The sequence below is a fragment of the Coturnix japonica genome, chromosome Z (genome assembly GCF_001577835.2).
Source record: "Coturnix japonica isolate 7356 chromosome Z, Coturnix japonica 2.1, whole genome shotgun sequence".
NCBI lineage: Eukaryota > Metazoa > Chordata > Aves > Galliformes > Phasianidae > Coturnix > Coturnix japonica.
The window spans coordinates 41,260,382-41,287,599 of NC_029547.1; the positions used below are offsets into that span (position 1 = coordinate 41,260,382).

Below are 27,218 nucleotides of genomic sequence, written 5' to 3' on the forward strand. Positions count from 1 at the left end.
TTTAGGTCTTTTTCAACCTTGGTGATTCTATGATTCTATTATTGCAGAGGAATTGAAGTGGGTGATCAAATAATTCCTTCTGGAATTTAAAAGCAAACAAGTTCATGCGGCAGATATTTGTCTGCAGCAGATATTTATCTGTAGCTGATGTGCAGTTCTTCCATCCAAGCTGCTCTCTGATGGAGCACCAGAAAAAAAAAAAAATAAAATAAAATCTTAACATTTTGTTTATGTAATGACAAAATAATCTTAAATGGAAATCTTCCAGATAACTCAGTGCCATCAGTTATTTATGCACAGTTCATTTTATTTGGTAATAAAAATAAACGAGAGCGAAATTCTAATAGACTAAGAGATAAGCAGGAAAAAGAAGCCCTCTAAATCCAGTCTCCAGAAGACTGCTCTGGAAATGGATCCCACAGCTTAAGTCTTCTTAAAAAGCCACTTAATGGACATAATCTGTCTCTCTAACTTCAATTTAGTGGCCAAAACAAACAAACAAACAAATAAATAAAATCTCTCATACTATCTGATAACTAGCTTATGATCTGAGGTTTTTAGCTTCAGCAATGCAATCAGCCTCTTCCTTCAAAGAGTTAGTTTACTGATCATTTGAACTTCAGAGTAGATAGAGTGCAAGAATCAACATTAAAGGAAAGCTGACATTACGTGCTGTATCTATCTGGTGAATGGAGTTAAATACAGATGGTGACCTGGATGAAGGTATTGACTGCATTCTCAGTAGGTGCACAAATGACACCAAGCTGGGAGGAAGTGTTGACCTGAGAGGGGGTAAGAAGGCCCTTCTGAGGGATCTGGACAGGCTGGACCTGGGCTGAAACCAATGGGATGAAATTTAACAAGACCAAGTATCAGGTCCTGCACTTTGGTCACAACACCCCCAGGCAACACTACAGGCTTTGGGCAGAGACTAGAAGACTGTGTAGAGGAAATGGACCTGGGTGTATTGATAGACACTCTGCTGAACATGAGCCAGCAGAAGACTGTGTAAAGGAAATGGACCTGGGTGTATTGGTAGACACTCTGCTTATCATGGCCAAGAAGGCCAATGACACCCTGTCTAGTATCAGAAGTAGTGTTGCCAGCAATTAATTGTACCTCTGTGCTCAGCACTGGTGAGGCTGCACCTCAAGTACTGTGTTCAGTTTTGGTTCCCTCATTACAAGAAAGACATTGAGGCCCTGAAGCCTGTTCAGATAAGGGCAATGAAGCTGGTGAAGAGTCTCTGGAGCACAAGTCTTATGAGGAACATCTGAAGGAACTGTGACTCTTTAGTTTGAAGAAGAGGAGGCTCAGGGGAGACCTTATCAGTCTCTGTAACTACCTGAAGGGAGGTTGTGGTGAGGTGGGGATAGGTCTTTTCTCCCATAACTACCAATAGGATGAGTGGGAATGGCCTCAAGTTGCACCAGGGAGATTCAGGTTGGATGTCAGGAAATACTTCTTCTCCAAGAGAGTGGTCAGGCACTGGAATAGGCTGCCCAGGGAGGTGGTGGAGTCACTGTTCCTGGAGATGTTTGAGAAATATTTAGCTGTTGTACTGAGGGACGTGCATTAGAGTGAAATATTGGTGATAGGTGGACAGGGTTGGATTGAATGACCTTAGAGGTCTTTTCCAATCTTGGTGATTCTATGATATTTTATGCTTACATGTGGATACTCTCTGTGGTGCTACATGATCTTTTAAGGATATACCCGTGAGAGTGCTGCAGGGGTGACATCATTTTGACAAGCTGCATAATCATAAAAGCTGCAAAAGTATAACTAATTTTGGTTTTATTGAGGGTTTTATAATGAATTGAATGTACGACCTGGATTCAGTTGCAAAACTGCTTGTTTCCACCAGTATCCCATCTGTCATCCACCAACTTCCTTGTTTCAGGTGCTCCAGGCAATCTGTAGCCATTTTGTCATGTGAGCTAGCAGCTCTCCAATACCTGTGCCGTGCTTGAATCTGACCTGTTTTCAGATCAGAATCTTGCTAATTTCCTGTATTGTACACAAACAACACAGTAATCAATGGCTGAAGGATTCAGGTGACACAGCTTTGCTGCTCATTGTTAGAACTGGGAAGGACAATTCTGGTGACTGTTTTGTGTCTATTCACTGCAAGTTATGAAGTTTCCCAGTTGCAGATTTATAAACAGGATATGTTATATGCATAACATCTGCTGCTTTTATCTTCCCCTCAGCCTGTTATGATCTCTTTGCTTTGCAAGTCCACTTTAGCCTATTTCTATAATCATAATATTTTGTAAGTCAAGGCTTTATTTATCAATTTTAGGTTTTACAGGTCATGGTCGAATAGAAAAATAAAGGAAAAAGAATTGAAAGAAATGGTCAGAGCTGAGAGGTAGCAGGAAGAACAAACTTTTACTCCCCATCTAAAACTGACCACAAAAGAAAATCAGACTTAGGTAGCCACAGTGTATAAAAATTAGGCTTGAGGTTAAATCTAGTCTTTCTGGAGATAGTAGTTCAATTTACCTGGATTCCATATTTGTAAAAATGAAGCTGTACATGAGTAATTTAAGAGAATAAGAGGAAGGTCTGTTACTGGAGTCACAACCAGACGGAAGATCCCAGCTATATGGCAGAAAAAACTGGCACTTCCCCACAAATCAGCATTTTACCTATTGGAGATTTGCCTCATCCTAATGTTCTTAACCTCCTTTAATGCACAGGTAAAGTATAATTGCAACAGGGAGAAAAACAAAAACAAAAACAAACAGCAACAAAACTCAAAGCAGACAAAAGAATTATCAAGAAGGTAAAACACAAAAGAAAAAAAAGCATTTTAATAATTTCAGGGTTTTTTTTTAAATTTTTCCTATTATTATAATTTTTTATTATTTTAAAGGCATTTTCAGCTGTCTTCCCAGTTTGCTTGAGTTGGATCTTAAACTTTCTTGGCTTCCACTCTGGCATTAACATGCCCCATGCTAAGCTTTGTCTTGCAAAACTTGGACCTGCAATTATCTTTCTGGTGCCAGCAGAAGTAGAAACTCTCCTGTCCCATGCATGGCCATACTACCTCCTTCTGCCTCCTTATGGTGCCTCCTTCTCATCTCCTGCTCTCACAGGCTTTTGCCCTCTTACTCCACTTAACAGCTAATCCCTGAATTATGAATTTTGGTTAAGAGCTCTCACTGTACAGTAAGGGCGAGAAAATCCAAGACGTCATGTCCAAACAAAGCGGTGCAGATCTTGAGAAGATCCTAGCAACCTAGAGCAGCATGACACTGGTAAGACTTCAAATACAGGCATGTATAAGCACCACAGTAAAACTCGTTGCTTAACCAGGGTAATAAACCTCTCCACTGGTAAGAAAATGAGACCTGCAGGGAGGCCTCATACTTACCTACTTCACCTCCCTCATGCTTACCTACCTGATGCCTAGCTTAATTCCCCAGTGGATAACCACTGATGCTCCACAAGCTGGGACACACATTCACCCAGGACAGAAGATGAACATAAACCAAAGGGAACTCCTCTTACCCAAGTGAAGGGTTTCTGCTTTTCCAGAAATTGTTAGAAGAATGCTCCTTCACCACCTTGAGATGGAGGGTAGATGTTCAACTTATAATGCAATAGAGGCCCAATAGCTGATGGGTGATGACACACGGAGGCAGACAGGAGGGCACGCACAAGCAGTTGTAACTGTGAATTTCTGCAGATTTTAATTTCCATAATGACAACAGCAGAGAAAAGATGTGAGTGCATCCAAGCAGATGAGAACATACAACCATACTTCCTTTTGTGGAGGAGATCTCCCAGAAAGCCACATCTTCGAGGTAGGAAAAGGCAGAGACTGACAGAAAGGTGCTGAGTGGCTGTCTCTGAGGTGAAAATGTGTGTGCCAGTGGAGCGGTTATGTGAAATCCAGCAGAAAACAGAGGGGATGGAAGATACTCTGGTTTCTTTGAGGAAATCTGTTCCAGGAAATGGAATAATTACAGGATGCAGTAATGTGCCCTAAGTGGCTAACAATCTGAGCCTAATGAACTGAAGTTAGAATTACTATCACAGCTCATCATAGATTTAAGTATCAGGGGCTGCTTGTGTCCCACTTTTCTCCCTCCAATTGCACATGTCTCCATAAGCTTGCAGGGCATGGTCAGGGAAATGGCAGCTGATCGGGGAGTTCAGGGATGTTCAAACATGCACTGTACATCAAACAAATGGAAATCCTGCGTGGACCACCAAAAAGTGCAGTTTCATGAGGAGTTCAATAGAAGTGAACTCGAAAAACAAGGTTCACTGTTCAAAAAACACAAACAGAGGAAGCTGAGCTCTCACCTTGCCCGCAGCATGTATGATTTCATGCTCCTTTAACCTTAAGGAAGACAGCTGCATGTGCTGCAGGGTAAAGGGGCACTTCTCTTTTTTATCACATATTTCTGTGTAGCAGAAATATATTTATATATAAAGGGGTAAAGCTACTTAGCAGCATATCATCTCCCTGCCAAAGTGCTGCACTCCGCTCTTGGTGTCATCGCGGGAGTCTTTGTGATGCCTTCCGAGCCACCATGTTGCGCTCTGCTTGGCCGTTCCTGCCTCACTCTACCCCTAAGCTCGGAATCGGGTCCTCTCACGGTCACTGTGGGACGCGCAGTGCGGTTCGGCTGTGCTCCTGGCCGCTCCTGCGCCCGCCGCAGGCACGCACGGCCCCGAGCCCAGCTTTGCGGCCAGGCCTGCCCTGCCGCCCCGCACCACCGCCTGGTCCCGGCCGCGGGCGGGCTCCGTGCACCTGTGCCTCCGCAGCACGGCTACCAGAGCCACGGCCGCCGCTCGGACCGGAACGCCAGCGGGGAGCGGAGACTCGTCTCCCAACGGGCCGCCCGCCACTGAGGGGCGGCTCTCGGGGTCCCGCGGCGCGGCGCCCCCCTGCTCCCGCCCACCATTTTCTTTCAGACGGGCACCGGAGTGGCGAAGCGGCGGGCGGGCGGCCGCCTCCGTCTCCCTCCCCTTCTCCTCAGATGCCCTTTGCAGCCGCTGCCGCAGGGTTATTATTACAGTATGTGGTTGCTCCCTCCCCCGCGCCGCGCGGCTCCGCGCCGCTCCGCTCCCGGGCTCTGGCAGCGGGCCGCGGCCGTTCTGCACGCCAGTCCCGCTCCGCGCCTGGCCGCCGCCCAACCCCGCAACGGCTCGAGAGAACCAGCGGCACCAACGGCACCAACAGCCGCCTCGCCTCGCCTCGCCTCGCCTGGCCGCTCCCCTCACAGCCCCGGGGGGCGCCGCCTCCCTTGCCGTGCGCTGCGGCCGTCGGCGGGGCGGTCGCTGGCCTGGCCGCCAGACAGCGCGGGGACGTGCGGCTGCGGATTATTGCAGACTAAGCAGTCTGGCGCTGCAGCAGCGGGCGGGGGGAGGGAGGGAAAAGGAGGGGGTAGGGGGTGGGGGACCGGGGGAGGCGGGCGGAGGGGAGTGTGTATGTGTAAGGAGGGGACGGGAGGGGAGGGGGGAGCTGGCGGGCAGCCAGCTACCATCAGAATTAGCTCATTGTTCAATAGAAGCAGCGCTGGCAACCAAATCCTAGCCCGAGAGAGAGGGAGAGAGAGGGAGACTTTCCCCCAGCCACCCCCACCCCCTTTTTTCTCCACGGCTGCACTTTGGAAGAGGTGCAGTCATTCCTTCCCACACCCCCTACCCGCTCTCCACTCCCCCAACTATAAATTCCCTCTGTAGCATGCTGCCCTTTTTTAATCCACATTTGTGTTTCAGATCATGTAGAAAGGACAGAAAGTGAGCAGGGAGCGGGGGCTTTTGTCTGTAAGTATATGCAATTCCAATCCACAGAATTTCATTTTACTTTTTATTAATCCTCTCTTTCTTTGTTTCTTTATCTTCGTTTCCTTTTTTTTGCCCTTAGCTGGTCTGTGCTGCAGCTTGCAGCACCCTCTCGGTGCACATTTCCAAAACAGGCTTTCTTAAAGGAGATGAGAGAACGTGCAGTATATGTGCTTAACTCTTTGTCTTTGTGCTTTGAGGCTGGATTTCTGGGCTGGGGATTGTGCTGCACATATGCAAGGGGAGATGAGGAGTGGTTTTGTAAAACTAATTCCTTTCTTTTTTGGATTTTCACTCCGAAATCACTAAAATGCATTTCTGAATTTTATGCACTTAGATTTTTTAGCATGCATGCGAGGCTTTAGGATCGGGTTTTCGTCTCTTTTCTTCTCCCTTGTAAAACGAATCTCCCTCTTCTCCTCCCTGACACTGGATTCCTCTCAGGCTGCTGGTGTTTATTTTTAGAAAGCAGTCATTCTTGCAACAGCCTTCTGCGTTTTTGCATGTGCAGCAGTTAAATTTTGGGTGGTTCTTTAGAGAGAGGGAAAAAAAAATACGCAAAACTAAATGCATTTTGGTGTGCATTTTGTGATGTGCTTTCTTTCAAATGTTTCTATGTCCATTTATAGATATGAGTTTGCAGTTTTCTATCCAGCGTGTATGTATGTATTTGTGTGTAAACATATGACTCATACCTAATTATATCTTGTACATATACACTATAGGTAAGAAATCTATTATAAGTAGAAGAGGGCTGTATTTTTCCAGCTTATGAGAACTGATGAAGGAGGTGTGCTACCATTTAACTCAGCTGAAAGAGCAGTAATTTGAACGAGGCAGGACCTACTCTTTTTTTCCTCCCTGTTTAAAATAGGTGTGTGCGTGCGAGTGTGTGTGTGTGTGGAATAGACAGAGAGAAAACTGGAGGTTATGTAATGCAGTGCCATTTCCAAAAATACCTACTCTCTGGGCCATTGCATTGTGAATGCCTGACACTATAATGTGTGCTTCTCAACTGTAAAAAACAAACAAACAGACAAAAAAACTACACTTTGTAGTATGCCTGCAAACAATGGACCACCTTTCACAGTAGACATAGGTTGATGGATTTTTGTCCCCTTGACTGATTTTTAGGTGTCTTAACCATTAGGACTCTTCAGAGAAGTACCAAGTTGCCATGAATAGCATACAGTTTTACAAATCCAGGTACTAGGGATTCCTTTTTCCTATATTTAAGCCTATAGAACACCGAAAAGCAGAGGAAAATTGTATATAAGTGTACATGTGGTTAGAATAATTTGCATAACTTTAATCTCAACCACTAAAGCTTATACTTGGCGCACTGACTGTTACACTGGAGAAAAAAAACCTTTTAAATATTGCTACAGTTTTGATTGTTCATTTTCATTATTTTTTTTTTTTAATTCTAAATTACTTTCAGATCCTTGTGCTACCCGAGAGAAACTGCAATCCCAAGACTTAACAGAATCTAAAAATGGTAAGAATTAGCTGTTTTAGCAAAGTGTTTTTTTGTTTTTGTTTTTTAAATAAATACAAACCCTTTCCCACCCCCAACTCCCATTTATAAAAACAAGCTTTTTGAAGTTAAGGAAATTTGCTATACACTGATGGATGTACCTTGAAAGCCTCCGCATGTTGAATCTTTGATTTTCTTGGAATTTTTTAATAAAAATCTGAAATCTCTCTTTGTGTAGCGAGGCTTATTTAATTGCAAAAATGCATGCTTAGGTGACTGTGAAAAATACACATCAGAACACTTTTAGGAAAACATGCAGACAAAACAATAACCAGTAATTTCACTTAATTTCACTCTCCCTCCCCCAGAAAGAAAAAAGAAATAGATCAGTGTAATTTAGTAAACGAAGCAGATTTAATATTAGGGAATGTCAGGTAAGTACAGAAGATGCAAACAAGTTTTTATTATTTGGTAGTGTTTTATGGATTATGGCTTTTCTTAGTAATACAAATCTCTTTCAGGGAAAAAAAAAAAAAAAGTCTAGGCCTAACTGAACTTGCAAGCACTTGGGATATATTTTATGAAGAGTGTACAAGATTTGTCCATTTTCTATACGGCTTCTTGTGCTGATAGTTTTCCTGAGTAAAATCCATATGTTATACTCTGAGGTATTACTGCTGGCATGTATTAATTTTGAGAATGGAACAGATTATGCACCTAAGCATTCTCTGAACATGGCGTTCCCTGGGAATGTTTGAGTATCTCAAAATCAGCAAGACAAAGACAGTTCTTTACAGAGGAAGTAGTAAAGCAGGCATAATTTAATTAAATGATCTATAGTTGTGCAGCATTCTTGATTGAAGACACAGCTATTCCTGGATGCATATGTGGACATAAATAGGATTTATTTTGATTGTTACTAGTGTGCAATGCTGTCATAGATGAAAATATGTTAATTTATAAGGGACAATACCTTGCCTAAATTAGAATTGAGTAAGTAGTAGAATGACCCCAGATTATTTTTTGTATATGATGGAAAATAATGCGTGATATTTTCAAGGACATACTATTATGAAAATTGGGTTAAATTAATTGCATTATATTATACTTTTGTGGGCCTTTGAAGTTGTTTTGATGTGGAGGAGGATGAAACAAAAGATGTTTAAAATAAAATATGTAATCTGCAATCTTTTTTTTTTTTTTTTTTTTTTTTCCTTTAAGGCTCCTTATTTTATATCATTCCCATCTGCAAAAATAAACTTGCAAATTCTGGAGTTTTAATCTATTCTGGAACATACTTTCATCAAAGTGCTTTGCTCATCTGTACAGAAATGAATAGTTGGGGGTGAGGAATTATAAGGGAAATGATTCACTTATTCTGTGAATAGAAATCATGTTAAAATACATTCTGTTCACACAACTGTGGAATACTGGATAAGGAAACTGTTTTTCTACCAACACCAAGGTGACAATCAGCCCACATTTTGAGCTGGTATGCAGGCTGTTATGTGCAATATAAGCCTATATCTGGAACAAAAATTATTCTAAGTTTTGTTAGGCATAAAATAGCCTTTGATTTTTACCAGCAGATGGTCCTGTAAATCTAGCAAGGTTCCTGTGGTAGTCACGGAAATCAGTTTTGTGAAAACAATCTCCTTGCCAGAACATAATATACAAGTTAGAACTATCCAAATACAGAAAGTAATAGGTAATTACCACTTGTTCTCTGAGGTGGGTATGCACCTTTTGTTTTTGCAATGTAACATAAATCAAAATCTGATCTGGCTTTCTTTGAAAAGTTTTGTATTTGTTATGAAAATTCTTAATTCTACTTGTTTGTGATAGTTTTTCAGTATTTCAGTATTGAAAGATAGATGAGCTGTTGCTCCAACTTAGAAAGTTGCTTAAGATGTGATACTTGGCAGGATCTCTTTGCCTACTGACACTATTTTACTTCCTTTCTTTCTTTCCGTTGCTTCTTTTACTTCTTTCCCCCCCCACCCCCCCCTTTCTTTCTTTGTTTTCTTTCTTTTCCTTCCTTTCTCTCCTTCCCTTTTTTTTTTCTTTCACTTTTGTTGCAGTATCACTGGATGTGATGTGAAGTCAGGTCACTGACTTACTTTCCTTACAGCAGTGGACAAGCTTTAGCACAGTTCTGGTATTTATTTCAAGCATTTCTTTAGCAGTTCTGATGCACAGGAAAAATTATTTACATATCAACACTTTTTACACTGAAACACATGAATGTAACAGTGCATGCTTTGTTTTTAATGTAAGAGCACATTCAAACATTCTATTCTGCTTTCCCTATTCAGTGAGAATTTAGCTGTTACATTCACCAGGCTCAACCAAACTTGATAAAAAAAGGGGGGGGAAAATGCTTTGCTTATTCCCTACATAGCTACTCTGAAAGTTCATTAATTATTTAGCTAAACTTACAGTGACCAGAGTGTTACAGTGACCAATTACGAGTGACCAGAATAAACTTACCTAGTGAGAACAAATTAACTCTTGGTGTAACTTCGCTGTCTTATCGTCTCAGTTTCTTGATGTTCTTAAACTGTTTACAATTAAAAAAAAAAAAACACAAAAAAAAACACAAAACAAAAACGAAAAAAGCCAACAATGTAGTAGGTTAGTTGGTTAGTTTTCAGTGCTGCTTCTGTTCCTAGATGTGGAATTACTACTGCCTCATAGCAGGTTAATTAATCTTTCTTGGAGCTATATAATACTGAAGAAGTAATTTAAAGGGAGATAAAAAGTCAAAGAAGTGTAGTTTGGGTTACATCTCATGGGTATTTTGGGCCATCTTACACAAGAATACGTGCCATTTAAAGACGTGTCCTTACTTATGTGTTATTTGCTTGTAAAGTGCCCACACATAGGAAAAAAAGTATTTATTTTTTATTTTTAATTTGCAGTGTGTGAGGTCCTGAGGTAACTTTACATGCTAGGCTTATTTGAAATACTGGAATTTTAGTAGTCCACCTTCATGGGAAATGCTTTATGTCATAACAGACAATTTTAGATTTTATTGCTATTTAAGAAAAGAAAATAAAAAAAAAAAGGTTTTAAACTATTAGATACCAAGAAACAACAAAACAAACAAACTGCCACAAAAGAACAGAGGGTTTTAGAAGCTGTTTGGCTTATGTGATCCAGACATTGAAATGAAGATTCTTGTCAGATGACTGAGAGGGAATTCTAAGTTCAGTTTTCTCTGACCTTAAAGAAGACTCCTAACAAAACCAGGAGAGACTTTCCCCTTTCTTATAAGCTGTCCTCTCGCCACACCTTCCCTCACCCTCCCTCTCTTCCTTAAAGAAGGAAATTACAAAGGTATTTTAGACCTTTCAAAATGTGTTCTGGTTTTTGTTGGTGGGGGTTTTTTGTTTGTTTGGTTTGTTTTGGTTTCTCAACCACTCAGGTATGTCCTGTTCTTCTGCTCATACTGTAGTTAATTTCTGGACTTCAGTTGTCAGTTTGCAGTGTTGTTCTTAAGGAATTTAAATGACGGGTTTATCAGTAGTTGGTAAAAGTATCCATCAGTAAATAGATTAATCCTTAATCATTTAATTTTGACTGACCTGACAATAAAAAAATGTTCTACAGCATCTTTATATCTTACTTAAGACTTTACATGATTAGAAAGATAACTTTCTTTTAAAACAAAATAGCTTTAGAATCTTTCTCGTGGAATCTCAAGGCTACGAATTGTAAGGAATATCTATGATATCCTAAAGCAAAAGATATCAGTGGAAGGTCATTTGGGCTGAAGAGTTATGTTAGCATATCCTGTCTGATCAGCATCCATTTTCAGCTTGTTCTATCGCACAGGATCATTTGCATTCTCTAAATTTTATAGTCTTAAGGAGGAAAGAAGAAAAAGAACAGTAGTTTGTTGGAAAGGAAAATGGTCAAGGAAATGATGCTTTTCAGTAATCCAGGCAGGAACAGGTGATAGCCTTCATTTGGACAAAGGGGAAGAAAATCACCAGCCCATATCTTTTTGCATTTCTTCCTGAAATTCATAACATCATGTAAATCAAGTGAAGATATTTATGAGGCAAACCTTGTATTTAAGATTTTATTTTAATTTTCAGTGCCTGTAAAATGACTTCACTTTGGTTTAAATGACTGTTGATTGCTTCAGGTCTGCTTGAGGAAAATGGAGCTTGGAACTGGTCTGGCCAGAGACAGGCGTTTTCCTATGCTCTGAAGAATAAGAATGAGATACTAGGATGAGACATTGTGTTCAGCCTGATAATAGAAGCACATTGGGCAAATATAACTGCTGATCTGGCATGAGGAAAATTATACTGCTTTGTTAGTTATTGCTGAGCCTGCATTTGGAACTGACATCTCCATTGTGGTAGTTCAGAGTCGCAGAGGACCTGCAGGACTGTTATACTCCTATGTAGCCATGGATGGAAATTGGTCAAGAGAAGTAAGTGCGAAAATGTTGTTGTTGGGGTTTTTTTTGCACAATGCTCCTTTATTACTGAAAACATAGGGAGAATTAAATGCATAGCAGCTTAAAATACAGATACAGGAATTAAAATTCACTACTTGTAGTGCTTTTGCTAACTCAAATATGCTCAAATATGCAGAAAAATAAAAACAAAACAAAGCCTTTACTTAATTATGGCTGGAAAAATATGAAAAGGAGTTTAAGAAAACTTATTTTTGTCCAAAGCAGATATTGTGGGTATTTCTGTGATGCAACTCATCTGCACATTAAAAAAACAAAATTTTCTGCATATATATTTCTTCCCAGTCTCAACCATGTATCCTCTGGGTGCTAATTTTTTTTTCAACTATGCACCAGCATGTTCTATCTGATGAAAACAGTGTTGACACTTTTTCCAGGACAAAACTTTACTGAACATTTTTCACAGACTGAAACTCTGGAAAATCAGAAATAAGAATTTGTATACACCTTGTAATGCTACACAGTTGTGTTATTGTAATACTGTACTGATTTTTAAGTCATGAGACTGAAAGCCTGAACCAACAATTATTTATTTCAGTCAGAATACTGTTGCTTTCCACCTGAGCTCTTGTCACTGTGCATATGGATAGAGAAAGGGGAGAGATACTATACCTAATAGCCCTCGAGCATCTTCATAAAAAATAGTATAATATAGTTAGTATCCTTGACTGGGATGGGATTTTTAAATATTTGTGTTTTGTTTTCATTTCAAATAATTATTCATTCTGATACCTCACTGAACTATATTGGTTGAGGATGCAATCTGGAAAGGTGCAAAGATGTTCTTCTCAAATATTTGGTGTAGAATGATACTGTGAATCACTGTTTGAGGGTTACATGAAGTTCAATTTAGACTGCATTTTCTGGCACATTAACTGTCACACTACTGAATGATTCCCTGCCTAGATGCTCCTGTGAGTTTTCCCGATGTTTTCTTCTGTGAAAACTATATTGGAAAAAAGAAAAAAAGCAAAATACCACAACCTCAAAACAAGTAGCATTTGCACATCCTGCAGGAAGATATGTTTCTGTATTAATTTTGTTAACACAGCTCTTGTCTGTCTACTTGCATAGAATGGAAACAAGTTTTAAAATTTCAAAGGATTTTGTGTATTCTCAAGAGGTATAATAATCCTTGGCTTAATATGAACATTGTCAAAATGAACTCTTTATCTTAGAACACTGATGTTTAGAAGGCATATATTTACATTATATAGTTGCTCCAGTATATTAATTTACAGGTAAACAATTCTTCCTTCCTTCTTTATGTTGACATTGATTTATCCGTGATAAATCCCCAGTATGAAAACATGTGAGTTTAAATAACTCTTCTTGGTGGCAGAATAAAATCTTGTGGTAAAATTTACCTTTATTTTCTGAGGTAAGTCATTGCATAAGGCAACAGAAAATCAGAAACAATACTTGACAGATAAAGTTGTTTTCTTATCTGTCTCCTGATGGGATAAATCCCAGAAGCCATAGGTATTTTATTCTTTTCAAATGATGTGACGTGTATGATACGGTTTATGTTGTGTTTTATATTTGGAGTACCACTTAGGCTATGCTAAATCCTGATAATGTGGCTGATGCACTGACTGTGCAGGTTAAGTGTACCATAATGCTTTCAAACACCTGTTACAATATCATCAATTGTGGCCATTTCATCTCTTTTAATGAGGTAAGTACTGGCTATACGGTGTAGTTCTGTCTCTCTTTTACTTGGTTATTGCTGGCACTTTCAATACTTGCCTGAAATATGTTGTTTGTGAAAAGGACTGAAATCTCATGAAGGAATTTTTAACTGCTAGGCTCCGCAGGAGAGCAGGTGGCAGTGGCTATGAACTTTCCTCCACTTAGAGGACAAAATCACTATGAATTTCTACTCATCTTTCTGGTACATGTGAGAAATTTAAACAAAAAAAATGACAGCCCCAAAAACATCTTAGCCCAAAGCAGTCAGTACATTAAGTCCTCTGAAGTTATATTAATTTAGAGAATTTGTAGGAAATTATATCATGGCTTATGCTTTGGAAGTTTAGCTCAGTGTATGCACTCTGTGTAACTCAAAATTGGAAGGAGGAGTCTGGGAAGTCACACTGTAGAAATGAGTGTTCAGGGCTTTTTCCTTTTGTTCTTTGTCCAGGATACCTTTGCTGGCCACTGTTCTTGCTGGCCTTTCCCCTAGAACCAAAATTTTATGCAGTGAGGAGACTGGGCTGAGTGGACTTTCAGTCAGCCCATGACCAAAATTTCCATTTTATTTTTTTTTTTTCCCCTCCTGTATTACTCTAGTAATTTTTCAGTACTGGGTATGAAACTAGTGAGGAGCTTGGGCATGCCACCTTCAGTCCTCAACATTGCTGTTTACCCGACTCTGTAGGGAGACGTAGAGTGCATCTACTTCTGCAGTTACCATTAGGCAAAGATACAAATGGCTACTACTTAAATATTTCTCTATTTGGTTGTGCTTGAAGACCAATGATGAACTCAGAGGTAACCAATATTCAGATACTGTTTTAAGTTTCAGGCAGGTATTGGAGTTCGTTTTTCTGAGGGCTTATTTTGTTATTTGCCTTCTGTAATGTTGAATCATTTCAGAGTCTGTACTCAAAGTCACTGTTGGAATAATGCAGTTTACAGCTTTTTATTGGCTAATGGAACTTTCCATGAAATACACATTTGTTTCTTTCTGTTCTTCTGAAATAATTGCATTTCTTTTCCTTTCAAGAAGCGTGATACTTTGATAATAAAAATGTTTGCTAAATTCATGCATTCAGACAGAAGTTGGATGTTTATGACAACATTCACAATGTACCACTCTTTTTAATTTCTGTTTTTATTTTTATTTTACTTTTTTTTTCATCTTACTCTTCACATGCATGGTAAATATTAACAATGCTCTGCTATGGTTTTTGCATGCTTAATGAAGAAAAAGAGCAGCATGAGTGCACTTGTAGCATACAAACTAAATTCATCCAGACTAGTACAGGAAAGTCCAAATTGATCTCTCTGCCTAAAAATTACATTATGCTCAGATGGTGTGGGGAAGGTTTCTCTCTGGGGGAGAACAAACTGTTTTCTGTAACTAACCTCATTCAATCATGTATGTCAGAAGGCTGCTAACATTTCTGTTAGGGGCTCTTACCAGCTGAAGAATTTGGCAGGAATGTGCTGACTACATACTCAAGCTAGATTAGCTTGTTTTTCCCCTCCTGAACACTGTATTTGCTCAGTTCTGGAGGCCAGTAGTCAGGTAAGAGACTGTTTGGTGGCAAAATATGCTTGCTTAGCCTGTACCAATATCTTTTTCTGCAGCAAGAGGCCATGAGGCAGTAAGATGAAATAGTCTTTAAGATGATATATTTTAGTAAATTTTGCACAATCACTCAGATTATTTTCTTGTATATGACATGGCATTCTGCAAGCACATATGTATAAAAAAAAAAATCATGCTATGCAGTGTAGATTAAGACAAATGTGATATCTTTGAAGAAGCTGATGCAGATGAGCCAACATAGAAGGCTACATAGAAATAACTTAAGTGTAACCTGGAGAATACAAGCTTTAAAAGCAATGAAAGAAATAATGGATGATGATGATGTTTTTTTATGAGAAGTTTTAAATATAGGAAAATTACTTCCAAGATCACTTCCTTATGTTGCTTAGAGAAATAGTGGGTAACATCTAGTTCTGTAAAACTGGCAGAAACTGAAGAAATGATGAACAAGGACTACAGAAAAAAAGATATCAAAAACCAAACATAAAATTGAAACAAGAACCTAATGAATAAACTTGCTAATTCATGTACAGCACAGGGAGGGAGATGCAAGGGAGAGTGTACTTGTCTCATTTAGTCTTTTTCATCTCTTTGGGGTTGTGATTTTGAGTCATCAGATGGGGAGGAATAAAACACAGAAGTTAATAACTTCCCCATGAAAAGGCAGAGGCAGAAAAGGATGCTGTTGCACAAAAGTTAAAAGGCAAGCTCAGGTGTGCAGATGACTTGCTATGTTCTGCCAATATACTGTCATGTGTTAATTCTTACTGTAGTGGGCAGGTAAGGACTACTCAGAAAGGTAAACTACTTGGATTAGTCCCAGTCTGGAAGAGAACAAAAGCATAATTATTCATCAGCTCTCTCCAACCATTTATCTACTTTTATTTGCAGTGCGAAAGATGTGTGAAATGACCTTAAAAAAAAAAAACCTTTTTATTTCTCCCACTGAGTTTTGAATGCTTATGGTGTTGATGTGGAAAGTGTGATTGCTAGGAAAAATCTCCTGCCCTGACAATACATTGAAAATGCAAAAATAGCTAATAAATAACTTACTAGGATAACTGTTAATACCTCAACCAGAAGCTCAGACTTGTGATGCAGAGCCATGCAGAAAAAACAATCATGTATACAAAACAGAGAGACCTCAAACCTACTGAGCTATTGATCAAAGCATTTTTAAATCACTTAAGTTCATTAAGTTGCATTTTAACTAGGGAAAGTTGTGGTTCCTGATGATTTAATAGGGAAAGCTTCCTCCGTAATTGTGTTTCAGAAACAGCCTATCAAGACTGTGACTTCAGCTTCTTGAACAGAAGTTAAAAAGAAGTTTTACTGAAACTTCACTGACAGTGCTCCTCTTTATTTGAAAGATGATGAGTACACTTGGTGTCCTTGCATTCAGGAAGATTCAGAAGACAAAGCTGACTGGCAGCAGGATGTCTGTCACCCAACTAAATTCTTGAGAAGCAGCAACTATTCAGCTGACAGTTGCTATATGTATTAAATATTGCATGCAAGATTTGGGACATGGAGGAAATTAGTGTCATAGGCTATCATAATGCTTCCTTCACAATCTTAAACTCCTGCAGATAGTTGTATCAGCTCAATTCAGAAATGATAAAGCACGCATTGATCCTAGCACAGGTTTTCTTTGGGTTTTGTTTAGAATTTATCAGTTCCTTAACAGAACAAATTATTTTATGTTAAAAGAACTGGTACTGTTCATGCATCTGTATGGTGCTGGTGGACTGTTGTTTATGAGGAGAATTTTAACTGCAGTAGGAGTCATTTGGGGGATATAGAAGTACATGTTACTTCTCAAGTGGGCTGGTTTCTAAAAGTCATAAAAAACTGCCAAGAAATAACTGTTTCAACTTAGCAGGCAACAGTGTTCTAATTTTGCAATACAAAATACATCAAGACACAATTGGAGAAGATCTCCGGGTTGCTTTTTGAGTGAGGTGAGAAGAGACAGAAGGGAGACAGTAGACAACCTTTCTTCTAGAGTCCTAGTGCTGTTGATTTGTGTTATAGCACCACAAAGCAGTGGTGGTGAAAAAGCTCTGATCTACTTTAAAGGTATAGAGGTATAGAAATGCCTTCAGAATGGTAGGAGTGAATTGTTGGTGCACCATGAGAGTGGTGTGGTGATATGTTCTTTCCTTCTCTTCAACATATACATCTGCCTTTTTACACTTCCCTGTTCTCCAGCCCATGGCCATTTGTGTCTGAGGGAAGACTGATAATCCATCTGGTAAAAATTTTCCTTTTATTTTTTTCCCCCTAGGTATGCTAGTGCAGAGTTACCAGACCTTAGGGATTCACAGTGTTCTTCTTATAATTCTAGTCTACCTCCCCCACCTTCTACCGTTAATTGATTTTTATTACAAGAAGTGAACTGAAACTTCTCACTCAAAAGATGACTCCTGCTGCACTCAGAGTGGTTGGTTTTCTCTTAAGCTTCTAGTTTGGGAATCTAGATTGAGATGGACTTGAACAGGGATTGTGTTGTAGCCCACATTAAAAGAAAGAGAGAGGGAGAGGGAAAAAAAAAAAGAAAGGGATAGGAAAAGTAATTCTGGGGTCTTTCTTGCTTATTTTTTTTGACTATAATAAACTTAGAAATGCTTAACAGTGCTCATTATACTAAGTTTAGAGTATCTTAAATCTGGTCTTGTTTTGTTTTGTTTTTCCTCACGGTGAATGTTTCTGACTGTTTGAAAGATGCTTCTCATATATAGGGATGGAGAGTGGGTAGTAAGGAATCATTTTAGCATTTTAACTGGTACAGTAAATTACTTCCAGCTCTGTAAAAATTTTTTACCTGTCTGTTTTTAAGGTAGGCAGAAGTCTGTGCTCCTTTACTATTGCTCCTAAAGAGGACAGAGGTTTATGGAAGGTTCACTGGCTCATTATGGAAGAATAGGCATTTCAGTTTTGAAATGTTGGTTAAACAGAACTTTTGCAGTAGCAGAAAGAGGATTCTTGGTTTGCTGAACAATGGAGAAAAGAATGCTGTAGTACCTAAATAAACTAGGTTTTCATTTTCTTCATCTTTGTGTTTTCTGATCTATAGTGGTAATTTTTATTTTTTTATTTTTTTATTTTTTCCAAGAAAGTGGGGTAAAAAATTGAAAATATGTTATTTACAGGTCATGACTCCTTATGGATGGTTGGCCTCAGTGTTTGGTCAGAACTGTTGTTGTGGAACACTACTTCAGACAACATGTCCCACACCAGCTGGTTGCTTTTTCTCTGACTTCTGAAAGTGAAAGTTTTGTGTATCACATGTTCTGCCAGAAGTTTCTTCCAAGGCTAATAACGCTGTTAGTCAGATATTTAGAAGTGATCCACTTTGACGATTTATAGTTAAACTTTACTTGCTTAATGTTCCCCTAATGAGAGAGGCTATCAGTTTGAGTCAGCATAGTGCTCTTTCGCATTGTTTAAACTTGCAGGAACTTCAATTTTCAATTTTCAATGTATCCTAAAGTTCTGTAATTCTTTTCTAAATCCTGATGTTCTCTGCTATTTAAGCCAGCTTGTATTCTCATAGTAGTCATACAGGAAGAACTAAGAAATGAGAGGATGGTGTGTATCAATGAAAGCATTTATCTGAAGTGCTTGCTTATGGTAACAGCTGGAATGCAGTGAGCCGTACGTCCTGTTTTGTAATGAAGCATTGCTTTGAGCTTCTTCTCTCCCTGTAGATCATCTTTCATGTTGCAGTGTTTACATCAGCTGTTTCAAGATGCTGTTGTTGACTTAATGTTCTTGCTGTGTTATTCATAGTATCGGTATATTTGAATGTAAAAGAAGTTTCTGTGTTTTGTAAGACAGACAGCATGGCAAAATACCAAGATGTCTTTTTTTGTTTTAACTTTTTCTTTTCCACTCCTGGTGGGTTATACAAAATCCTGAGTGGGATTTTCCTTGTGGGCATCTTTTTTTTCATTCCAGTAATTTCCTCTACTTAGACAGTCCAAGCTGTGATTCTTTGGCCTTTCAAAACTGTTCCAAAGACAGGTAGTGAAAACTCTTTGTTACCACAGTTCAGGACTTAGCAGCATGTGAAGGAGGTCCAGGTCCTTTTTATCTTACAGTGTTGGCCACAGTAGGTGCTTTTGAAAAGCACCACCTGGAGAGTAGTTGCTGTATCTTACAGTTTACATCTTTCTCTCCCTGTCTGATGCCTAAAGCACACCTTCAAACTGCAGCCTCTTGAAGCTCTTAGGAATGCATGTCTAAAGACTCCTTTTGTGTCAGGTGTTATTTTACTTCTTTTAAATTGGTAATATAGAGTACAAGACCTATACACTAACCTGAATCTGGTCCAGACTCGTTGGAAAATAAACAAATTCATCATAATTAATAATATTTTTTGTTCCTTATACTTTCCTTCTGGTGGAAAATACACATTTTTGTGTATTTGCCCATTTTATGTGCATGCCTTGTTTCTACTTCATGTCATGAGCTTTCACACAATGAATATGACTACGTAAATAATATAAAGGCATAGGTACAGGTTGCATAGTCAATGATTATAAATATCAACAGGAGAGCTCAGGGTTTATGTATTATCTTTCATTAGAGTGTCTCAGAGATTCAAAGAGAACATTAGCCAATGAAATCACAGAGCACTTTCTGTGTTATCGTATGTCAGCCATAGCTGGGGAGCATGACTGGCTTTTTTGAGATCATGCAGTAGTCCCAAGTATGAAATAACTCCTGATGCTCTAATTGGTAGGCAGCACTGCACTGAAAATCGTAGAAGGATGTATTGTAGCAGGCATTGCCTCAGGCCTTATGCTTTAAATTTCTCTCCTTCATTTCCTACTTTATAGTAGAGTTTTAAGTTTTCTCTTCAAATGATGATTTAAATAATCTCCAAATAATTTCTTCAAGCTACACCCAGTCCAGTTGTGACAACTATTCAAAGCGCAGCTATACAGAAATGAAAATATTTCTCAGGCTTCAATACAAATACAATGGCATGCAGGCGAATTAAGCCTGTCCTCTAGGAATTTCATTGACAATGCACATTTTTATTCCCAAGGTGTGAACAAGTTTGAATGCTGTAATTAATCATGTTCAGCTTGAAACTGTTAGATATTCAAGCACCTTGCAGAAAGAGTTGTATTCTTTAAACCAAAGGCCCCTTGGGCAGACCCACCAGGGAAACAAATTTAAGGTCTTCGGTGTTGTATACAACTTGTAATTTTCACTTCAGAGCTTAAGGAGAGTGAGATGGATACATGTTCTGGTCTTCATTCTGAAGATGAGGGTCTGAAGTATAGGGGGTTTCCAGCTCAGACTCATGGTAGTAACTGAAATATTTTTGCTTAGCATTTGCTCCAGCTGCCCACTTTAGGCTATTGCCTGCCATGAATCTCAATCTTTTTCTGGTAAGTTAACCTCTTATTTGTGGGGAGGGCCCAGGAGAAGCATGCTTATCTCAGGCAGGATAAATCAGAACATTTCTCCTATGGTTGCATAGGAAACTGCCACAGAGCGACACTAGGTTGGTACCATAACCACTAAAGCCAGCTGACAGCTCATTTATCTTATACAATGCGTTGGAGATCCTTTGAAGTCTAAAATATTGGGTATTGACACAAGATTATAACAATGCTCAATGTACTTAGAGGGTATTAAGTTCCAGTTCACAGTTCAGTGTTAAAGGATTGTCAAAGTTGTGTTCCCCTTGTCTCCTGTAATTAAGTAAAGGTAATCATCTTTATTGTCTTCATTCACTCATTTTCATTCATCCCTCCTGTCCTAAAACTGTATGTATTTGTGTCGCTACAGGTTTATCAGCCAAGGCAAACGATTTGGGTTAGCCAGAAAATCTTTCCAACCAGCCATGGAGATGGGGGATTTCTAAAGGTAAAGTTATTTATGTTATTTCTCTCATCTAACAGTTTACTAAGATGAAAGTTTTCTGATGGAGAAAAAAGAAAGAAAGAAAGAAAGAAAGAAAGAAAGAAAGAAAGAAACAAAGAAAGAAAAAACAAAAAAGAAACCAACAAGCCACAGAACACTGACAGTTCAATGGATTATATTATATGACTGTTTCAAGAGAGTAGTCAGCTTTCATGATTCCACCATGAGTCTTATGATATTCTGTTTTTCTTGAAGTCTAGGCTCAATGAGCCAAGCAGTTAAGTGAGAATTTCAGCTTTCATTTTAAAATGAAACATGGACTCTTACTGGCTACATACCAGAAAGGAGGCGTTAACTTTCAAGAATTCAGATTTTTTAAGTCTGTCTGATGAGTTTTCAGGCTTGACATCTGAGTTTTGAATGCTTGGTTTTGGCAGTTGTCACTTATTAACAAAGAGGAAATGATCATGTACAGGAAAGGAAGGGGGGCTGTTGTTCTTCTTTGTGAAATTTTGTGCCTTACCTGGCTTAAATAACAAGCTTACAGTGCATGACATTTAAGTTTGAAGGTCAGAAGATGTGGTTTATCAGACATGACTGATAAGATTTTGTTCTGTTACCATTGCTGGTTTCATTAATCCCAAATTGAATTCAAAATTTGCATAGGAACTTAGAACAGTTGTTCAGAACTGTTTTATTCTCATTTTTCATTCATTAATGACTCAAAGTCTGGGAAAAAACCCTGCAAGGTCAGCAAATAAAAGCACATGGAAAACTGTTTTGATTAAATTTCCGTTACTATCTAGACTCTGGCTCCTTCTTAGCAAAATCTGGATAACTCTACATTTTACTTATATTTCTTCATAAAGGAAGTTCTAAAATTTATAGTTGAACTGACTCATTTGAATTTGATTCCTTTAAATTAACATATATGATGGGACTGCCATTCCTAACCTTCAGTGTTCTAAAAGTTCATCTGAATATGCTCATAGCAGTGCCAGATTAAAACAAAGATACCAACTGGTCAAATGTGGTCAATTTTAGCTAATTTTATTAATTATCTGGAATAAAGTTATGAGCTATGTGCAACATATTTTGTAGCAATGCTGTGTTCTACTGGCTTTATGAGAGGCCACGTTTTTATGTTGTACATATCTTGGAAAGAAGAAAATCATTAAAAGGGATAGCTTTCTGAACTATACAGTGTTATAGGGTGTTTTTTTTCCTTTAAAGTTATTGCATTCCTGATTTTTCACTACCATTCTGACCTTTATGCAGTTCTTCAGAAGATATTTGGCATAAGCTTAGAAGCAGTTTTCAGTTTATTTCACAGTTAATCTTCAGAAGCAATTTAAATATTAGCTGCACACAATCCAGTTTCTCGTGGAGAAACTTTAACAAAAACCCAGTGTTGCTGGAATCTAATTATTTTTAACCACGCTTATAAAATTAATCAGGATAAATTTCTTGAGAGAACTGCAGAAACTGCTCAGCCCTTCTGCGACTCAACATTTTATGTACTCCTTTATAGTGCCAAACAGGTTGAGCTACTGAAAGAATGAATGAAAATCAATAAAGTTAATTAAAAAAAAAAAATTCCTTTTTCCTTTTTTTTTTTTTTTTAATTTTTTCTTGTTTCACTTTTGTTTGTTTGTTTTTATTTTTTTTCCCCCTCATGCAACCAACAAGCATAAAAGGATACATTTATTAAAGACAACTTATTTCCCGACCCAGCAGGGTCATATGGGACTTTTAATCTTATGATTGTATGGCGGAATTTCAGTACTGAGATTGTTTTTACAGCTGAAAAGGAACTGCCCAACACAATACTTTTGGAAATTTGCCCAGACCATTGGACTGTGTGGTGTGCCTGTTTGCATATGTCAGTTTCTAATTCTCATATCCTGTAATGACACACAGGTAGCAAATTTAGTTAACAAAAGAGCAAAAATGTCCCATGGGTGGACTTTTCTGGTGTCCGTTGAGGGAACGTACCTGTACAGTCACTAGAATTTAAACATCATTTTCTCACTCTCCACTCTCTTTCTAACACAGCCAAGATCATGTTTCTACTAATTCTTCTGCAGCTAGCAGACTTGTGCATTTCTACTGAGTGAAACCCATGCAGTTTGTAAGTTTCTGATGCCCCTATGGGTGTGGGCACCGTTTTTCCCTAAGGGAAGGATTTCAGCCTTTTCAGGCTGAAAATTTGGTTGGCTGCAGTGCAGAGCCCCAAGGCAAGCTGTGTGCCTGAGAGCAGAATTTAGCCTGTTATCTGTGATAAATGCGGTAGGAAAGCCTTAGTGTGGCTTCATTCTTAACGCTCGCAAATATGACAAATATGGACATTCCAGTGAAAGTTATGGCTCTGAAGAGCCAAAAGAGAAAAGAAGAGGGAAGACCCTGAAAACTGCACTTTGTAGGTAGTTGTGATCCTGCTGTTTGTTCAGTTTCTGATTCAGAAACTCAAAACCCTGCTGTCAGAATAATTGTACTTGGAGAAGAAAATTTTTGTTTCTTAAACAAACTTTTAAAATAATCAATCTTATTTGATCAATATGTATTAAAAATATAACATATTAAAATATATATTAAAATCAATAAAACAGTTACAACTTTGAGCTCTTAAATACACACTTAAAAAAAACAACAAAAAACACACACACACACAAAACAAACAAACAAACAAAAAAAACAACAAAAAACACACAACAAAAAACACCAGAACACAGATCTTTTCAAAACCTTGGAATGTATGGCTAATAAGCACATTATTTTTGTTTAAGATGCCATAGTGACATACCACTAGCAAAGTATTTTAAGCTTGTACTTAGCCTTTAGGCCTCCTACTGAGGCTTGAACTGAAACAGGTATTCATGTTGCTGATTAGGCTTCAGTCTAATGAAATGGTCTCAGAGGTAGGTGGGTAACAGGGCATACTGCTTCCTTAATTTTTCAGATACCACGGTATTACACTACAGAGCCTTTGATTTCCCAATATGGAAAGGATAAGTGTTCTTTTCAATGAAGTATTACAGAAAAGTCTCTTATTAGTGTATGCTAGATGCATAAGACATAAGGTGTTTAAAAAATTAGAGGGTTAATCTGCAAAAAGTTCTCTCAGTAATGAAATAATCTTTCATAACTCAGACACAATTTTATGTTGGAGGCAGCTGGAGCCACAAAACAGAGCTTGGGTTATAGAAACAAATGAGCAAGGTAATTTGTTTGAAAATAGTAATCTGGGCAGTGTTTTTCTCACTTGTGTTAGTACTGAGTTATATTTTTAGTGTCTGCTCAGTACTTTCTGTTGAGTGGTGGCCTTGACTTTTTCATTCATTATACTGAGACACTCACCTGCATTCTCTGCTGCGTATGTGCAAAATTCGTAATTGCTTGGTCATGGCCATATTTGTAATAATGCCAGAAGTACTGCACACGCATCTGCCTGTGCAGCTGTAGGCCTGAGCAACCCCAGCCATTACAAAGGGCACTGAAATTCCTTGGTTTGGTGGGCACAAGAAAGCTTGTGTTGCGTAGTGTAGGAATGTATCATCGATGGTGATCTGTTGAAAAGGCTGGGTCTTCAGAGCATCTTCCCCTCTAAACTTGCTAGGATGGCTGGGGTATTCCCAGCTGCACCAAGTGGACAGTCTTCCTGGTGGAGGGCTGTTGCTGACCTAACTGAAATCCTTTGTCTGCTGTGGCACACTTGCTCAGCCTTAGAAAAGACTTCTCCTTGGATGTTGCATAGCTTGCCTGGTATGTAACAATCTTTTCCCTTCAGTGGCATCAGTATTAACAATTGATTAAGGTATGCTTAGTAGGTTTTTACTTCTGAATCAAAGTTAGGGGATGCTGAATACCTTAGTACGTGAGAAGGGAAGACCCACCAGGCATACTTCAGAGAATCACAGCTAATGCTGTTTTTCCTCTCCACAGGGATGTCTCCCCATCTCAAAGGAAGTAAATCGCAAGAAGGAAGGTGAAGTGGAAGGGGCATGCTGTGCTCCAGTAAATGGGGATGGACACCATTTCACCAAAATCAATTACCTCTACACTTTTTAGTCATGATTTTTCCATTTGTATCACACATGGTGTATGGGTTTGATGAGGTCATGGTGTCATATATTGGGAATTGTTTCTGTGTAAATCATCAAGTGTAAGAAGAAACTATGGGACTCTGAGCCTTGCTTTAGAGAATAACAGTGGACAAATGTGTACCATAAAACTAGGTTTAACATTCTGACTCAAGCGAAAGCTCTCAGAATTTCACACTGTGAATCCATGTTTACAAACATTACAGGTGGGCCCTCAGGCCTGATTCTACCACAGCAATGTCTTCCACTACTCAAACTCCACTGCTTACATGAAACCGGTAAACTACTCTCTCCATTTTCATCATCCCTAACTGCTTTTTGCAGAGGCTGAGAGTCCCCCTTTTTTTCATTTAGATGTAATGAACCTAGTAGTTTATTTTCATCAATTGTCTGTATATCTCTATATTTTATCCATGTACTCTTTTGATGTATAGAAGTAGTATGAAACTCATGGTTTCCTTGTGGTAAGTGATTGTGATGCTGCCACGGGATTTGAGACACTGATGAATGGTGCTATTTTGGACTTTAAATATGCTCCTTGGCAAGGTAGCTCTGATGGAGTTATTTTTTATTTCCATGTTCTGAGAAGGTGTTGGTACTTTGTTTTTCTGAATGTTGTTCTTTAGACTGGACTGACTTGTTTACTTGTGTCTTCAGTGTGGCTTTCTTATTCAGTGCTGTAGGTGAGTAACTACTTATAGCGTACAAGTGAGGAACTGATTCCCTGTCAGGGTCCACTCACAAACTTGCAGTTACAGTGGGAGCAATCACAAAACTGTAATTTATATAAAATCTCCTTTCTGACTCCTATCCACCTAATGGAGAAAAACAAGCAATAATTTTTAAGCAACCTCTCAAAATCTCTTTTGATTTTTGTCATTTTTAAAGGCCTTTTTGGAAGCAGGACAAGTTTTGAAGTCCTCTTCTAATACATAAAATAGGGGATATTGCAAGAAACCTACTGCAGACTTCTGAGAGGTGAAGTCCTATAGGGGAAAAGAGTACATTCCCACAGCACTGTCAACACACGAGGTTTACATTTTTGTTCTTGCTCCCAGATATCTATCAATACAAAACAACACAAAATACAAAACTAAGCAGTATCATTTACTCATGGGATGTTGTTGTGTTAGACACAGTCTGAAAGCCCACCTTAATTTTTTATATAATTCTGTCTTTTAGCTCTTCCTTTCACAGGGCAGGCCTTGTTCTGAACTGTTTTAGCTTCTGACTGTTAAATACCAATGCATGCACTGCACTTCCTCGGTTTCTTTCCTTTCCTCTCCTTCTGTATCTCTTTTCTTTTCCAATAGATTAGATTCATCTATTGTGCTGTATATAGAGCAGCAGATAATATTCAGCAGTTGTGGCATTTATGTATAGTTGCAGTTGTGTACTGCTGAAAATGCAGGCTTTTGTAACAATGTGATCTTTAATAATGCACTACAAGTACCCAATGTATTTTAGCTATTTTAGTAGGATTTGTTCAATAAATATGCAAGCTCTAATGGTAACCATGATGTCTCCGCTTCTTTATTCTAACGTGAGCGCTCCTTTAGCTAGTTTTACGCCTGTTCTTTACATGACTATCATTTTTTTTTCCGGAATACTGGTTGATCCAAAAGGTGATTCCTTTTGTTGTCTGCTAAACAATTGCCACTAAGATAACTGAAGTGGATCTGGGAATAATCATAGAATCATAGAATGATAGAATCATAGAATCACCAGGATCAGAAAAGATCTCTGAGACCATTTAGTCCAACCCTGTCCACCTATCACCAATATTTCACACTAATCCATGTCCTGCAGTACAACAGCTGAACATTTCTCAAACACCTCCAGGTACAGTGACTCCACCACCTCCCTGGTCAGCCTGTTCCAGTGCCTGACCACTTTATTGGAGATGAAGTACTTCCTGATGTCTAACTTGAATCTCCCCTACCACAACTTGAAGCCATTCTGTCTTGCCCTATAGGAGAGGAGGCTGACCCCCACCTCACCACAACCTTCCTTCAGGTAGTTATAGAGATCAATAACGTCATCCCCAAGCCTCCTCCAGACTAAAGAATCCCAGTTCCTTCAGCTGCTCCCCATAAGACTTGTGTTTCAGACCCCTCACTGGCTTTACTGCCTTTATTTTAACATTAATGTCTTTCTTGTATTGAGGGGACCAAAACTGAA

The 27,218-nt window shown here is 38.8% G+C and overlaps 1 long non-coding RNA gene across 2 annotated transcripts; it reads left to right on the plus strand.

Moving 5' to 3' along the window:
* Positions 1–5,502: 5,502 nt before the first annotated feature.
* On the plus strand, positions 5,503–26,551 carry LOC107306356. Of its 2 annotated transcripts, XR_001552088.2 has the most exons (5): positions 5,503–5,639; positions 5,743–5,790; positions 7,250–7,306; positions 20,863–20,940; positions 24,880–26,551. It is a non-coding gene; the product is annotated as an uncharacterized LOC107306356 (long non-coding RNA). The 2 variants fall into 2 exon arrangements; XR_001552087.2 differs by having other exon boundaries at positions 5,510–5,790.
* Positions 26,552–27,218: the final 667 nt, after the last annotated feature.